This window comes from Styela clava, chromosome 3, assembly GCF_964204865.1.
Source record: "Styela clava chromosome 3, kaStyClav1.hap1.2, whole genome shotgun sequence".
NCBI lineage: Eukaryota > Metazoa > Chordata > Ascidiacea > Stolidobranchia > Styelidae > Styela > Styela clava.
Window position 1 is genome coordinate 25,085,251 of NC_135252.1, and position 9,377 is coordinate 25,094,627.

The window sequence follows — 9,377 nt, forward strand, 5'->3', positions numbered from 1 at the left end:
ATAACCCCATAAACCCAAATGTGTTTATCACAAATATTTGTTTTACAGCAATATGCTCTTGCGATTTGGAACTCCTGAAAACATCACTGGTCTAACGCATTGTTCCCCACGCATTGAGACCCACAACGATCTATCAATCTCCAGTTTTTTGGATTTGAAATCAATGAGGGAGTCCAATATTAGCCCAACTCAATTGATAGGCATGAATTATTAATGCCCGCTCGCATAGATGGTAAGGTTTAATGAAGCTCCGGCTTCCGTAAATAGAATTTGATATATAAGGCAAGAGTAGATCTGTATTAGGGTGCACCATCCTGTTTAGGATATTAAAAGCACAATTGGTGTTAGCAAAACGATGTAATTTCCGACGTTTCGGATTTCTATTCAGTGAAAACTTCATCAGGGCATGATATGGAAAGGGACACTATCGTATATATATAGAACCAGAGACGATGTAATAAGGTATATACAGATTGTGCATAAAGTCCCTTTGCAATTTCAATTTTGTTATGAAGTCAGTTCTCAATATATCTTTACCAGGTTTGTTGCTATAATCAGTAATCGTTTATTAATCGTTAAGTATTTTTACTTCGTTGAATACATCTGTGAGGGTTGAAACAATATATGGTATCGATAAATTTCCTTTTCGATTTTAAATTTTTCTCAGACTTTATGGACACCCTATATATCCAATGCACTCGTTGTGCTTTTTGTCCTTGATATGAATATACCAGGCGGCAATCACGCGCAATACCACCCTTTTACAGCTCATTTTCTGATTTCTGTTCTTCGTTTCTATTTATATGTTCCGCTCGACATTGTGGCGCATCGTGCTAAGCGTTAGGAATAACTGTCTAACTCAGTGGTTCTTAAACTTTTTGAGCCGCGCCCCCCTTTGAAAAATTTTACATACTTCGCGCCCCCCCTCTTTTTGCTTTGAAAAAATGCTTTTGTGATGGACAAGTTGTTATATATTAGGATGGCGCTATAACTGAGTGTTGGTCTCATAGCGTCATTGCTCAGATTGTTTAGGCATAAAACGCTTCGGAGTACATCTTCGCCATTCACTGTCGTATGTATAAAGCCAAATAGTGGTTGGTCATCATACTTTCTCGTTTTTTCCGCTCAGTTTTCAATACTTGGCAAAGTCAATCTAATTATTAAGTAAAACTAAACAAGCAATAAACCTATGCTTTAATGTTTTTTCTGCTTAAACGTTTACATAAGACACGTAAAATTTCAATCAATTGTTGTCGCTAAGGCGTTTGCGATTGCATTTTGTTCAAATCTCCATTGTTTACGTCAGCGTGGCGTGTTATTTAAGCCCTAAAAATCTTGATTTCGGTGTTTATTCTTCCTAAATCCGAAATTTCCCTCGACATATTCTTGAGCCGCGAAGACGATTATAATTACTTTTTTTGTTCTCGAATGGAACCATAACACCTCTGAGGAAAACGAGTTAGTTTTTATTATAATCATCAGCGACGAGATGCTAACGATAGAATAAAAAAGTGAACCCGTAACTTAAAATTTACTAAAAATAAAACGGAAAACGCCATGAGTTTTGTTTTGGGGTGGACCGCGACAGATTAAAAACACTTTCTTGGACATTGAAAATCTCATAAATTCCTTGTGCGTGCGGCACACCAGTAGTTTTCTAAAACCACAGACTTGATATAAATTTTTACTCCTTGGGATCGCAGACTCTGGAATATCTGTAACTGTGATATCTTGGAATTAATCGAGTGTCGGCATTGCGATAGAGCGGAGTAAGAGTTGCAGGGACAGCTCATATTGGTGAAATTGGCAAGAATAAAAATCAAAACAAATAAAGCAACCATTTTAAATAAGTATATCAATCATGGATTGAATATTTTATTCAACAGAAAAACCATTACATATCCGTTGAAAAGGTCGGCTCTTTTAACGACTGGCGTAATCTCGAGGACTGACTCAAAAGCCGTACAGCGTGGGTTTCGTTTCGATGAGTATGTATTTTTCATCTACTAATATATATACTTTACATGTATTTTAATTGTACTAAATTAAATATACTCTCTGGAATATTATACCAGATCTTTCTAATGACGACAACGAGTGCAATAAATATAAAAACTAAATATAATCGGGCAGTTGATCACACTTTATTATGTCCGCGGATTGGCGTGGTATTTTAGATAGGTAATGAGTTTATTTTGTCGTAAGTCGCCGCAACCGCGAGTTACCTTGAACACAAATGACTTAAAATAGAGAGACATCTTGAATTATTGTAGTTATTACGAGACAGAAAAATTTATTATAACACGAAAAAGCCGGTATTTTTAACGAACGCGGAGACCGTTTCAGGAGCCGTTACATGTAAATTTCCGATTCCATCTTGTGATCTCTCGCGCCCCCCCTGAGAGCATCTCGCGCCCCCCTTGGGGGGCGCGCCCCCCAGTTTAAGAACCACTGGTCTAACTAATCACATACCCGACATGGACTGATAACCGGACTAAAAGCCGTTGTTCACCATATGATAAGGCTGTTTTATCGGCTTCCCTCTCCCCCGGGATAAATATGTGAATCTTATCTTACATTAGGCAATGAGTATATGAGTACTCAACCGTCAACTCTAATATTATGTATTTTTCGACTATATGCGTCTCAGGTTATATTACCGGTAGGTCCGCTCGCAGAAATGTTGAGATTTAAAGAGGCCTTTGTAGCAAAAATATGTCCTGCTAAGCATTGAATTTGCGGGTGTTATCTTGTAGAATGGCTTCATGGTGAATGGTAAAATTGTTTGGTCGTTCTCATGGTCGGTTAAGATAAATTAGAAGACAAGATTAACTGTTACTAACGTAACAGAAATGGTGGTAGCTTTTGTCCAACCTGTTATTTCGTCACCGCTAAATATCAAGTCGATTTGTTATTGATTGATTTCGAGGCATACTTTTACTGCTCCTTAATTAGTTAAAAGGTTTTGTGCATTCGTGGTTACTGTATTGTTATTGCTATATTTCCTGAACTTTTTCTTTGTTTTGTTTAATATAAGTTATATGAGATAGAACTTAGATTGTTCAAGTTAGGTAATATCCTATTATAGCACCACCGCTTTGTGCAAATTTTTGTAAGAACAGAAATAAGATAGCTTGCTAAAAAGTAATTTCGAATTAGTACATTGTCTGTTTATTTAGAAAATAAATCTCACTAATCTCGCTTATCTATTTTATTAAATACTCCTCAGTAATAGCAGTAATATTGGTGAAATTATATTCGGGAGGACTGCTATGCATATTTATGTCCGTTGCTCTGTTTAGTTTGCGAGAATTGAGGATCTTTGCAAAGCACACTTCTGGCTAATCTTTGTTTTGTATTAGCTGCAGCCGTAGTATTTTGGAGTAGTAATGATATGTTCTAGCGTAAGTCGACGCAAAGGCCTCTGGCCTATGGAATTGTCGATAAATTAATATGACAAGACATTTTGAATGCTCGTATCGGCCAAGCATTGGATATTTTACGAGATAGGAAAATTGTTATTCGCTGAAAAAAGATATTTAAACGAGTGTTAGGAACTGTTGCACAGGAATTTTTGATCATACTACTGCCCGCGGGCCAAATCCGACTCGTTGGGTAATTCGATTTGGCCCGCCTGATGCTGCCACAACCAAACTAAAGCCAAATTTGGATGTTTGAGCTAAAAATATAGCTCAAAAAATTTGTTGAGATTGTGATTAAATTTAGTTTTGGCACGAGGCTTATTGTTTTCCACTTTTGCTTTTGTGATCTTAAATATTGTTCATACAATGTAACTTTTTATGTCACACTTACATGGCCCGCAAGTCGAGTTGAGCAAAATTTTTGGCCCCTGATTCGGAAACCTTGCCCCCTCCTGTTGTAGACCAAATGAAATATCCGAGCATATTTCGAAAAACCTCCCACTTTGGAAAACGCTTCTTTAAACCTCAAAATATTTCGCCATGCCATAGGTTAGTGGTAAATGGGTCTCCACGAGAAGGACTTTCTGGGTGGATGGTGACCGTACATTTGCACCCATGTGTATATGCGCGGGTTCAATCTATATGCGGGTGCTAAAACCCATGAGTTAGGGTTAGTATGGGTTCAAATATCCGTAAAACAAAAAAAGGTGCAATAGTATGCAGGTGCAAATGTCGTGGGTTCAAATGTAATCGAACCTGGGTGTATATTTCATAGCATGCACGCAATGAATATCCAAGTTGCCTTGTGTGCTTATTTCATCAGCTTCGCGTAAGAATGTAGCGCTTAGCAGAGATAACCTTTAACCCTCTCCAATTTTAATCTTTAACTTTACTTCCGCGTTAGTTCCGGTCGATACGATTTCGTGTAGATCAATCAAGCGTGTCGCAGTTGTTTATCCTTTATAATTGCTTATGACTCTAAAGTACTTGTTACGCCATAAGCCATTAGTCCATGTCAATTGTTCGCTCATAAATATTTGATGAAAGGTGCGATGAGATAGGAAAATAACGAGTAAAATTTATTGAAATTTAATAAAATTGTATATATCAGTATCAGAGTTAGAACCTTAAGCTTTGCTTAAAGTATTTCCTGGTCAAGATAGGTTGAATTTTATATAAAATCCCACCGAATCTCTCTGAATAGGATCCCAGACAAGTGGAAATCCGCAATTAGGGTTCATTAAAATTTAAATAACGGGACTCTACTGTCTAATTATGATGTAATGATCTATTTATGAGTTGTTCCCGAACTTGCACTATGAATAAGACTTAGGCGAGTAGCACGATATACACAGGATGTGAGACTTTGTTTTCCTGAAGTTTTTAGTCTTCGCTTTAGTGTGCAGTTGTAGTATTTTATAGTATGGTGTGGCTTTTCTTTTACAATAAGGCGAAACAAGGGCGAGTTACGATGAACACACTTAACATAAATATAGTGAGAAATTTAAGTTCTCACATCGGATATATATTGAATATTTTATGCAACAGAAAATTCGTTATTCGCTGGAAAGTCAGCTATTTTAACGAGCGACACGAACCACTTATGACGCGACCAATGAATGATACGGTTCGCAGTAAGTTATCGTCAAAAACCCTGAGTAGAGGTAGCTAGTTACTTTCCGGGAATCAAAAAGGTCATATTGAGGGGTCAATTACAATGGCATGTACCATGGGCGTAGAAAGAGGTGTGGCGAGGGTCAAAACCCCCTTTTGAAATGCAATAGCATTTTTTCGTCGCTTGAAACGCGTTTTAGTCCCCCGTACCCGCTAGCTGATACTGTGAAAATTTGTAATTAAAAAATTAAAGGACCTCCCTCCATTTTTAAAAATCCCTCGCTACGCTTCTGCAGTGACTGCAAAGATACAGTGCCAGAAATCAAAAATTATTTCATCAAATCAAAGATATAGCATAACGCTTTCACAAATTTTATTCTATAGTATTTTACTTTAGTATCAAAACGCATACATACTCGTATGGATATTAGTATTATTCAAATCAATGGATGACGTGCAATTTTCTTTATGCCATTTTGATAAATTTACGATAGTACAGCTACGAATTTTGCATCATTCGTGATAGCGGTTAAAAGTGCGAGCATTTAATACTAACTTACTATGAACCGGATCATTGGCCGCATCCTAAGTGCATAGTTACCATGGGTTATGCGTAGCCGGGGGGAGAGGGTTGAGTTTAAGAGTTTTCTGTACCATACATAACATTTTTTGTAGATTGAAACGCCGTTTAAACACTCAAGACTTCGAAACCCGAGTGTTCTGGCTGATAAGGTAACTTAGTTACATATTTCAGAAGCAACCCGCTTTGAAAATTTCTGACTACGCCCTGTTAGTAATATTCAACTCGTATGAATATTTGTTATCAATTCATTGGTGAACTTACCTGGCATTTATTTTCGGCATTTTTATATTTTAACGGTAGTACAGCTACGAATTTTGCATCACTTGTGATAGCTAGCGGTCAAAAGAGCGGGTTTTTAAAACTAACCTACCTAGAACCGTATCATTTGTCGCATCCTAAGTGCTCTAATAGCGTGCATACAAATGAACTAATCGATGTTGTAAATGCTCCGTAGGGAGTTGTAGAACATTATGTTTGCAAAGTGGCAATAATGTGAAAGTGAATACCTAGGAGAAGTAGGGTGGATAGAGACTTGGATGGAAAGAAGTTTCTAAGCCCTGAGACATGGATCGTTTCATTCAAGGGAGTGGGGGGAGGGGGTTCAGCCTCTTTTTTCATGAAATGTAGAAAAAAAGTTTTTTTTTTGTATCATACATAGCAGTTTACCGTAGCCTGAAACGCTGGAAGACTCTCGAAACAGCTAGCTGTCAAGATCTTACTTGGAAATTAGAAATAGCCCTTCCTCCATTCCTTGGAAAATCCTAGCTACGTCTTTGTTAGAAACATAATGTTTACAAAGGGGCAATGGAGTGGAAGTAGATAGTTAGGAATGGACAGGATCTGAGATGATGGGTAGAGGTTCCTAAGCGCCGATTCCCGGGTAGTTGGAATCAGGGCCGTAGCCAGAAGGAGGGGGTTGAAGGATTCTTCAGACACTTGAACAACCCAAAGGAGCAATAAAACGCATAAGTTAGTGACGAGCAAACAACTGCTCTTGGGACAATACGGTCGCAGCAACATTTTCTGTTAATTTCAGTTTTATTTGTGTCACTATAGTCAAATTTTGAATATTTTTTTGCTACTGAGTTGTCATCTTCATTTCAATAATAATGGGAAAGTATGTATTATTGTGGGCATAGTTTTTGGTTTTTATTGTAGTTTTTCACATAAAAAAAGTTGCCGCAGTATTTTTATGTAAATAAAATGGACCACGGAAGAAAAAAGTTTGAGAACCATTGTATAACAATAGGTTTCCACAAAGTTTGGAAAGTAGACTTTCGGGGCACAGACTCACTTGAGCAACGGACAAGTCAATATAGCGCATCGATTTCTACGAATCGCATCGATTTCATTTGGCTGGCAGAGAAAAACAGTCGAAGTCAAAGTTTCTCAAACTTTCCAAACGCAGTATGCAGTTAATTTGTGTAATACAAATAACGATGCAGCCCTTTCGATAAATTCCTAGACCGATGGTTTCTAAACTTTTCAAACTTACGGTTTACTTTTTGTAATACAAAGTACTACAAAAATTTGATATTATTAGCATGAATTAGGACGTTTCGTTGAATTACGTTTCACAATATATTTAAGATACAATATGATGTCAAAATTATCTTACGACAAGTTCGGGAACCACAAGTAGACGATTAGAAGATAGGCCTCCCAAACTTTTCATACTCAAAGCAGATTACCTATCCGGCGATCCGGTTAATCCGGATAAAAAACGACTCCGTCTTCATTTCTGACTCAGCATTTGAAAACATAACCCAACTTTCTGAAGCCGGTGATCCCCAACTCCGATGCTCTGTTTTCTACCACATTTCGAATAATTCAATTTTTAGGAAATTAAACCGAATTCAAAATCTTTTTGGCGCGGCCCGTAGGTTAATTAGATATTGCGCACCGGAGTCGATGCTAACGTATTTGGCGACATTTCAAAGCAAAGCAATCTTATTACTAGAGCAAATTAGACCGACTCTTGTTCGTAAAAGTCGAGATCGTTGCTAGCTTATTTGATGACGATTTGAAGCAATGAGTTTTAGGTGCAAAACTTCTTGAATTTCGGTTGGCACAAATCCAGCGAATCCGGATGAAGCGAGATTGACTCCAACTATATCGATTCTAAAAAATTTAAAAATGGCTCCGACTCCCGTGGATAAAATTGACTCCAACTACATTTTAACTCCGGAAATTTTTAAAACCTCTTATCCAATTTACTTTAGTCAAGTCCAAATTTGTAAAATTTAATTTGTCACCGCAGTAAATTTAATTGATCTTTTGCCTCCATTTTATTTTCCCCGCATTTCTTTTTATTGTGGCAACACGGAAACTAAATCAAAAGCTACGCAACGGAATAGGTCGATGCTAACTTATTTGACGACGTTTTAAGGGGGTGTGCAATCTTTAATACAGGAGGGCCAGCTACTAATAACTGTGTAAAACTACAGGCGTTTGGGCAGTTGCAGGCAAAAAAGTTTGCTTATTGATCATATGACATGAGTTGTTGGCACAAGGTAGCTGTCAAGGCTCTGTCACTTCACGGCTCGGCGGTGTGGCGCATCGTGCTAAGCGTTCGGAATACGCTCGCCACCGCATCTCTGATTACTTTTCGTGGGTTTGCGGGTACGAATCCCATGCGGGGATGATAATGTGCGAGAGGATTGCCGGACTCCTCGCCGCCGTAGGGTGGTTTATGTAACCGCTGGTCGGTTACGGCTTCCTCCACCATCAAGTCCATGCTTCCGAAAACAAATAACTGGCTAACTAATCTCATACCCGACCTGGACTGGTAACCGGACGAGAGGCCGTGGTTCGCCATATGATTAAGCCGTGTTATCGGCTTTCCTCTCTTCGCCGTGATAAATATGTAAATCCTATCCTATCCATAGACATAGATAATAAATTGGATTCAGGTATAGGCTTTGCAATGCGAAGAAATTGTAATAACTCAGATTAACCTGAATCAAAAACTTGTTTTGTGGGCCACACATCATTCAAAATTGGCCCTTCTCCGCTTTTCTTGGGGCCACATTTAGCCCGCGGGCAGCAGGTCGCACACCTCGATTTTAAAAAAATGCAATGAGTTTTAATAGCGAACGAATTGAAATTTCGTATTAAAGTTGGAACAAACCGGCTAGTCCGGTTGAAACAGTGGACTCCAACTACAATTTCAGTTCCGGATAGGTTTCGATGTACGGCTTTGGCTACATTGTATTAGACATCAATACTTCAAAACAATAAATTGCATGAAATGTTTCGACGCTATTAAAAGCTTTCCGTTGAAAAAGCAATGAAATTAAATTAAATACGCAATGAAGTCGGTGCCAACGCAATTAACAACGTTTAAAAGCAATGTAATAAGGTTTATAACAAGGTGCATTGCTCACAGATTGCACTACAGAGCATTGCTTATTCAAAGTAATAAGGTTTAATCTTAGGTGGATTCGAGTTCAACGGAATTCTGAATTCGGTTTTGCATAAACATCATCTACGGCCCTGATTCTGATAAAAAAAAATCTCAAACTTGAAACTCGATTCCGAAAAATTTGAAAATGCGACTCCACTATATAAACCGCCTCGGGCTTTGACCGTTTGAACCTTTATTATCGAAGTCGTTTCATTCTCCTAATACTTTTAGGTGAGTGAACACGTGCCACTTCTTTTGACAACACTTTTCAATCTAAAATATGTACGTTTCAAACCTCATTTAGGGTTCTGTTCACTTTCCTGATGCTGTCTGTAATCAGTTTTCTTCATTT